The sequence below is a fragment of the Oncorhynchus nerka genome, linkage group LG13 (assembly GCF_034236695.1).
Source record: "Oncorhynchus nerka isolate Pitt River linkage group LG13, Oner_Uvic_2.0, whole genome shotgun sequence".
Lineage (NCBI taxonomy): Eukaryota > Metazoa > Chordata > Actinopteri > Salmoniformes > Salmonidae > Oncorhynchus > Oncorhynchus nerka.
In genome coordinates, this window is record NC_088408.1 from 32211182 (window position 1) to 32219900 (window position 8719).

Genomic DNA, 8719 nt, shown 5'->3' on the forward strand with positions numbered 1-8719 from the left:
AATGCAAAAAAAAAACTACATTGGAGATGCCGGGGATTGAACCCGGGGCCTCATACATGCAAAGCATGCGCTCTACCACTGAGCTACATCCCCATTCTAACGCTCAACCTCTGAAAAGCTGATATGATATGGCTATTAGCTGTTCAAGATGGGTGAAAAAGTGAGATTTTACACAATTAAAACAGTACATCTTTTTTTAACCCTCCTATTATGTTGCGGATCAATTTGACCCATTTCCACGTTTTAGTTGTCTAAAATACTAGCTACCCTCTTTTTCTCCATGAAATTAAATGACTTTTCCTCATTTAGGGTCATGAACCTAACTTCAAAATTTGGACACGCTGATGTCTTGTGGAATGTCTGTGTAGATTGTGTACACAAACACAATGTTATGGGTAATTTTGACCCGGAGGCTTTCATGTGTATAGATATTTGTAAACAAGTGTCTTTGATGTATTTGGTTTTGACTGGTTCTGGTTGTAGTTTTATAATTATGTTTGAAACGTCTCTTTCTTAGTGCGGGAGCAGCAGATCTCTGACATAGACACTCAAAAACGAGCTCCAAACAGAAAATGCTTTGTTTGTGAGAAAGGAAAAATGTTTAACAAATAGTTCTTAAATATGTCGTCTTTTAAATCAAATGTTGTATTTCTTCTTTCTGAATGGTCTGACAAGATATAATCAAGTTTTGGCTGTTTTTACTTGGTTCTTTGACTGTCTTGAGTAGGTTTAAACTGCGGGTCAATCTGACCCATACCATAATGGATATGACATTTTTTTTCCAGCAAATCACAAAGGTTAAGATATGAAATTGAATTACTAGAAAATGACATTTCTTGAAGAAAATGTGTCTTCTTGCATGTTTTTAAATATTTATGGTTGTGAAATAATTTGGGGGGTTAAATACCTTGCTCTGTAACGTTGGTCTTCTGGTATTTTGTGGTGGTTTGTTTAAGCAGTAAGGCACAAGAGAGTGTGGTATATGGCCAATATACCACGGCTAAGGGATGTTCTTTAGCGTAGTGCCTGGATACAGCCCTTAGCCGTGGTATATTGGCCATATACCATGGCTAAGGGATGTTCTTTAGCGTAGTGCCTGGATACAGCCCTTAGCCGTGGTATATTGTCCATTTACCACAAACCCTGAGGTGCCTTATTGCAATTATAAACTGGTCACCAACATAATTAGAACAGTAAAAATAAATGTTTTGTCACACTGTATATAAAATGTAACATTGGGATGCAAACTCAAAATTGAATACATTGTATCTCTATATTTGACATTGAAACAAACGGGTGTCTTCTTTTTGCTAAGCCCATAACATGTGTGTAAGGTGTATACTTTTGTTTCAAAAATATATATTTTCAAGACTACCAAGAAACACTATGTGTGACCCTGATTTAGCCCAATGCAGTAAAAGGTTAACAAAAACACACAAAATACATGAAACTAAGTATGTCTTTGTACTTGGTACAATTCAAGTCCAAGTAGCAAGCAATAATGTGAGCATGTGGTTCTGGGCAAGTGTAGTCATTGTTTGTGTGTGTATGTACATATAAGTTGTTCATATGTATACGTTTGTATATGGAGGGTTTGTTTTACTTTAAAAATATGATTTAAAAACAGGTGCACAAATATCATACACCCCCAAAATGCTAACCTCCCCTTTATTGTAATGGTGAGAGGTTAATATGTCTTGTGCATTCAGGACTATCTGCAATCATGGTGGCATCCACATTGATGTAGAAGTGTTCAGAAACATATTAAATTCTTATTTACAATAAAAGTGACTCCAAAATGACAATACATTATTTACCATTCATTTCTATTGGACACAAAATATTCTGAAACACAACCAAAACAAACAGCAAATGCATCCAACAAGTTTGTCGCTACTTTTATGTTAGTTTTAGTGCTACATTCATTTTGATTACTGCATTGTTGGGTTTGGAGCTTCCAAGAAAGTTATTTCACAGTACTTGTGCACGTGACATTCAAACTTGAAACTCAAGCTTCACGTCACTCACCAGTGCCATGATGATCTGAAGGAGACTGCCAAATCAAGGCTAGGGGTAAGAATCTCTGGATTATGAAACAGATGGAGATATTTGTGATGTTCCTCTGGGTACCAGCTCAAGTGGGAGTAGAGGGGAATGAGGAGGTGGATGTGATCGCCAAGCAGGCTCTTAAACATCCTAACGTTGAGCTGGAATTGTCAATCAGTAAAGCAGAAGCCAAGGAGTTGATAAGAACAGTGATTAAAAATAAGTAACAAGAGTTGTGGAACAGGGAGAGGAAGGGAAGACCCCTGTATAAGATCCAGGAAAAGGTGGGGGCAGGGAGATCCTCAGGCCGAGAGAGAAGGAAGGAAAGTGTAGTCACAAGGCTGAGACTGGGACACACAAGGCTCAATAGTACATTGAAATTGGTGGGGAAACATCAGACTGATCATTGTCAAGAGGAGATGGAGACAGTGGAACGTGTTCTATTACACTGCCAGAAATATGGGAGGGAAAGGGAGCGATTGTTGTTCGATTTGAGGAGTAATGGGGTTGAAGAGCCAGGATTAAGTGAACTGCTGGGAAAATCATCAGGGGATGTTGTATTTATTTCAGTGGCGATTTTAGCATGTATATCCTGGTGGGGCAAACAAAAAACAAGAACATTGTAGATGCATGCCAGCAATTCCACTACACAACACTAAACAATACATTAATTGCACTATAATGGTGACAAACGGTGCCCAACAGCAGTCCCAACACCTTACAACTGCTACACCTGACTATCAGTGGAGCCTTGTCTGGCAGCGAAACAGTTAATTCAGCCTCATTTACTGCCTTTGAAAAAAACAGCTGATATGGCTGACTTGCTTAAACAAATGTGGTTTCTACTGACAATTGAGATGTACAAACTATGGCATAATGGTACGACGAGCGGATAAGAGGCAATCCGTCATTTCGAAGGACGGACTTGGTCAATACAACTATTTATTCAGCACTTTTGAAATGTACAGCAACAGAATTCAGAATATGGACAGTTCTTACAATTTTCTCCCTGTACACCAAGTCAGAACAGTAAGATAAATAAAGGGGGCATATAAGCAGACAATGAAAGCTCTTACAATATTTGATGATTACATTTCTCTAAAACAGGCTATAGGCTACATGTGCACTACCAAGTCAGAACAGTAGGCGAAAGTAGGGGAAACGTGGACAAATTATTAGGTTGAGGCACATGGGCTACTAACAGCTTACTACACAACATACACTTAATATTACTTTCTTAGCTACCATATACATATCTCCATGGTATATTACATCATTTAGGCAGCAGCATACAATATATTTTTGTACTCACCTTGTTGTGCCTTGGACTTCACAGATAATGAGGATATCTTATTCGTCTACCTGTTTTCAAACATCTTACAAGGTAAGCTTCGATTTGGTCTGTGTTTGAGATATAGCTACATCAAATTATTCCTTAGGTTGTTAGGAACCACACCTGACACCACACTAAAACATCTGCCCATTTCTAGTTGTTAGGTCTATCAAATCCATTTTTTCCCTGATATTGTTCACATGTTGTGGAAGCCATTGGATGTGTTTCCAGCTCTAGTCAGCAATAATTCACTTATAGCTTGTCAATGAAAGATGACTTTCAAAATAAAAATTAAAGTTATTTTGTGTGTGCTTGAGCTTGTTTATTCTGAACTATATACTGTAACTCCTATCTTCTGATCATTTCCTTATAATCTTCCAGATGTCATCTTTCCAAATATACCAAGTTCTTGCATGTCAGAATCATATAATTACACATGAATAGCAGTTACTTTTGGGTATGCCTATTTAGGCGGAAATCTACATTTTGCCATTACATTTAAGAGGATATATTATCAAACGGCAATTGAACCGTGAGAAATCACCTGCTGTGTGTAGAGACCAGCGGTCCCGGTTGCTGTCAGCTGGAATGTTGTCATTAATGCATTGTTTGAGTGGTTGACAAGATGCATTCTGGTCGGCGGCCAGTCACCAAAAACCGCGCCGCTTGCAAAACTGCTTGCGTTTTTCCGCCCACCACCCTATTCCCATTGAAGTCTATGAGACCTCTTTGCCACTTACCGCAGCCTGTCTGTAAGAACCTTAAGTGTTGTGGTGTTCTGTTTTTTTGCTACCGCTTTTCCCAGTTGTGTAATGCTGTCCTCCTGCTTATTCTAGGGTTCAGATTGAATGCAGTGGTAAACGTGCTACTCATAATTGACAGCAGCAATATAAATTGACATAAATTAAGCATGGCGGAACTCCTTGTTTTGAGTCTTTGTGTTTCCCTCATTCTGCTGGAGATGACCTAGTATTTCATAATAAAAATACCTTGTAACTCACCCACCTATCAGGTATCAAGGTAAGACCCAGATGCAGACCGTGTCGAAGTAACAATGTTTATTACAGCAACAGGGGCAAAGGTACAGGACAGCAGGCTCAGGTCAGGCAGATGTCAGTAATCAAGAGGTGGGGCAAAGGTACAGGACGGCAGGCAGGCTCAGGGGCAGGCAGAGTGTTCTGGCAGGTGGGTACAGGGTCAGGACAGGCAAGGGTCAAAAAAGAGAAAATAGAGACTGGGAAAAAGCAGGAGCTTACACAAAAAGGCTGGTTGACTTGACAAACTGGCAACAGACAAACAGAGTTCACAGGTATAAATACACAAGGGATAATGAGGAAGATGGGCGACACCTGGAGGGGGGTGGAGACAATCACAAAAACAGGTGAAACAGATAAGGGTGTGACACACCAAAAATCCCAATATGCTGTTTTACATTTTGTGCTATTTGTGCTTGTCTAATTCCTAAAATGGAAAAGCAGAAAAATCTATGCGCTCTTGTATAGTAATAAGAGTTCATATGGTGCTATTCGATATCCCTTTTTGGCATTGATGAATAAATCATTGAATCTTTACTTCAAGTCAGATGTTTTTATGTTATGAATAAAAAGCATATCTATATAGATTGTTAAATATTTAGATTTCTTTAAAACAATGTGATTGTTGAAGTTCAGGTGTTTGACGTGATTGATGGGCGACTAGGTGCATTTTTGTCAAATAAATATGCTTATTCATGAACGATTATGAGTTCATCTGGCTTTGAATCTGCAAAAGAATGTGTCAAGTTAGTTCTGAACAAGTTAATACAGCAGTACATTCTGACACCATGAACTTAAATACATTTCACCTGCTTCATATATTTGGCAGACATAAAGTGTAATAACGGAGCTGTGAGTTGGGAAGCGGGTCCAGGTGAAACATTTAATGAAACAACAAAACCAGGAGTGAGACAAATGCATGTGGCTAAATGCCGGTACACAAGGATAATACCAACTGGTGAGAAAACATAAGAGACATATAAAGGGGAGGAAATTATGAAGGTAATGAAGTCCAGGTGTGAATCATAATGATAAAAAAATTTTTTTTTACCTTTATTTAACTAGGCAAGTCAGTTAAGAACAAATTCTTATTTTCAATGATGGTCTAGGAACAGTGGGTTAACTGCCTGTCCAGGGGCAGAACGACAGATTTGTACCTTGTCAGGGGTTTGAACTTGCAACCTTCAATGAGGTGACGTACAGGTTACAACTACCCAAACACTATCGTATCTCACCCTCTTTTCATGGCTCCCTTCTGTCATATCCTTTCCTGCTCCTCCCCTCCGGCGTACGACGTCGCCAGAATACTCACCACCGGTCCTGGGATTCATGCACGTAATGATGAGTGCCATGTGTGTGTAATGATGAATCCCAGGACCGGTGGTGAGTATTCTGGTGACGTCGTACGCCGGAGGGGAGGAGCAGGAAAGGATATGACAGTACCCCCCCCTCTGACGACGCCGACCAAAGGGACAACCCCGAGGACGAGGAGTGGGTCAGTCCCGGCGGTGAAGGTGGAAATCATGGATGAGGTTGGGTTCCAGAATGTCCTCCACCGGAACCCAACACCGCTCCTCTGGGCCATATCCCTCCTAGTTTCACCAGATACTGGAGCCGACCCCCACGACGTTCAGAGTTCAATAAGGATCTGACAGAGTACGCCGGACCTCCCTCAATGTCCAGGGGGGTGGAGGTGTGTCGTTGGGGGACAGTATCAGTGAGGGCACAAGGAACCACTGCCCTGAGAAGGGAGACATGAAAAGAGGGTGAGATACGATAGTGATTGGGTAGTTGTAACCTGTACGTCACCTCATTGACCCTCCGGAGAACATTGAACGGCCCCACAAACCGGGGGCTCAGCTTTTACCCCTTTTTCTCCCCAATTTCGTGGTATCCAATTGTTGTAGTAGCTACTATCTTGTCTCATCGCTACAACTCCCGTACGGGCTCGGGAGAGACGAAGTTTGAAAGTCATGCGTCCTCCGATACACAACCCAACCAGCCGTACTGCTTCTTAACACAGATCGCATCCAACCCGGAAGCCAGCCGCACCAATGTGTCGGAGGGTACACCGTGCACCTGGCAACCTTGGCTAGCGCGCACTGCGCCCAGCCCGCCACAGGAGTCGCTGGTGCACGATGAGACAAGGACATCCCTTCCGACCAAGCCCTCCCTAACCCGGACGACGCTAGGCCAATTGTGCGTCGCCCCACGGACCTCCCGGTCGCGGCCGGTTACAACAGAGCCTGAGCACGAACCCAGGGACTCTGATGGCACAGCTGGCGCTGCAGTACAGCGCCCTTAACCACTGCGCCACCCGGGAGGCCGGGCTCAGCTTCTTACAGGGCAGGCGGGGTGGGATGTTCCTGGTAGAGAGCCAGAAGCGGTCCCCAGGATGGAACACAGGGGTCTTCACTGCAGTGGCAGTATGCCTGTTCCTTCTGACGATGGAAGGAACCACTCATCTACCACAGGGGCTGAGGTCTGGCCCGGTTTCCACGGGGCCAGGGCCAGCTGGTAACCCAAAACACACTGGAAGGGGTCAACCCAGTGGAGGAGAGACGTAGGGAGTTCTGGGCGTACTCTGCCCAGGGAAGGAATCGTGCCCACTCACCCTGCCGGTCCTGACAGTGACTCCTCAGGAACCTCCCCAGCTCCTGGTTCATCCTCTCCATTTGCCTGTTGGACAGAGGCTAATACCTGGAAGTGAGGCTGACCGTAACCCCGAGCTTCTCCAAGAAGGCCCTCCAAACTCGTGAAGTGAATTGGGGGCCACCGTCGGAGATGATGTCCTCGGGAAGGCCATAATTCCAGAAGACCTGCTGGAAGAGTGCCTCAGCAACCTGGAGAGCAGTGGGGAGACCAGGAAGAGGGTTTAATCAACATGACTTTGAAAATCTATCCACTACCACCAGAATAGTGGTGAAACCATCAAGAGGTGGGAAGATCGGTTACAAAGTCAGTGATAGATGTGACCAAGGTCAATGATGTGACCAAGCGGCAGGAGCTTCCCTGCTGGAGCATTCCGGGGGGACTTAGTTTGAGCACATACGGAACAGCAGTTCTATAGGACTCTCAACCGACGTGGCTCCAAAGGGGACAGGGAAGCAGGTCTTCCGGGCATTCAGATGACCAGTCTGTGATTTTCATCCTCGACCATGAGATTGTAGGGTTATGGAGTTGGATCCAAGGGAGGCCGAGGAAGATTTTGTGAACTGGTGCACTTGATGAAGGAGATGCTCTCCTGGTGATTGTACTCCATGGTGAGGGTGAGTGGTTGAGTGATGTGTGTGATGGTCCCAGATCTTAATGGCCGACAATCGAGACCTTGAACCGTAAAAGGAGAGGAGAGCAGGTAGATGGTAATGTTGAGGGAGGAATCAAGGGTCTGATCCATAAAGTTCTCTGCAGCGCCGGAATCCACAGTGCATGAGGGACAGTCAGCCAGAGTGAAGGGCACCAAAAAGATTCTAGCATGAAGAGCTGAATCTGAAATACTCACTCCTGATCCAGGGGATGAAACGTCACGTGACTGTCCCTCTGCTCTAGTGGATCCCGGATTCTGACATACTTGTGTGGGCAAGGAGGGTTGATCCCGAGTACTCGCCGAAGGAGGGAGAGAAGCCGGCGGATGGCCATCGCAATGAGTGCATCCCGGGTCAGGTTGTTGTCCCGACAGGCCAGTTCCCTCTGGACATTCTCGCACAGACCTCTTCGGATTAGTGTGCAAAGCGCCGGATCATTTCATTCACTGGAAGCTGCTACTGTCCTGAAGGTAAGCGCATACTCAACAGCCATCTGATTCCCCTGCTGTAACTGAAGCAGACGCTGACCCCCCTCTCTGCCCTCCACGGGATGATCGAAAATGCATTTAAACAGAGCCATGAACCCCTAATAACAATCTAGCTCCTCCTCTCCTTTCGACCAGACAGCTGTAGCCCATTCCAATGCCCACCAGGTCAGTAGAGAAATAACCTTTTCTCCCCAATTAAGGTGGCACCAAACAAGAGTTTGGTGGCACCTTAATTGGGGAGAACGATCTTGTGCTAATGGCTGGAGCGGAATGGGTGGAATGGTATCAAATACATAAAACACATGGTTTCCATGTGTTTGGTGCCATTCAATTTGCTCCGTTCCAGCCATTATTATGAGCCGTCCTCCCCCCAGCAGCCTCCACTGCTGCACTGTAGGCAGCAACGTTTGAACAATCCCCTTGTTTGAATTGGTCTTAAAATCTTATTTTCTTCGGTGAATTTTATATGGGGGTTGGCGACCAACTTTAAGCTGCATTACCACTACCAACCGG

The 8719-nt window shown here is 44.2% G+C and overlaps 1 non-coding gene across 1 annotated transcript; it reads right to left on the bottom strand.

The window, feature by feature from the left end:
• Positions 1–21: 21 nt before the first annotated feature.
• Positions 22–93, bottom strand: trnaa-ugc (transfer RNA alanine (anticodon UGC)). Its single transcript has one exon. It is a non-coding gene; the product is annotated as a tRNA-Ala (tRNA).
• Positions 94–8719: the final 8626 nt, after the last annotated feature.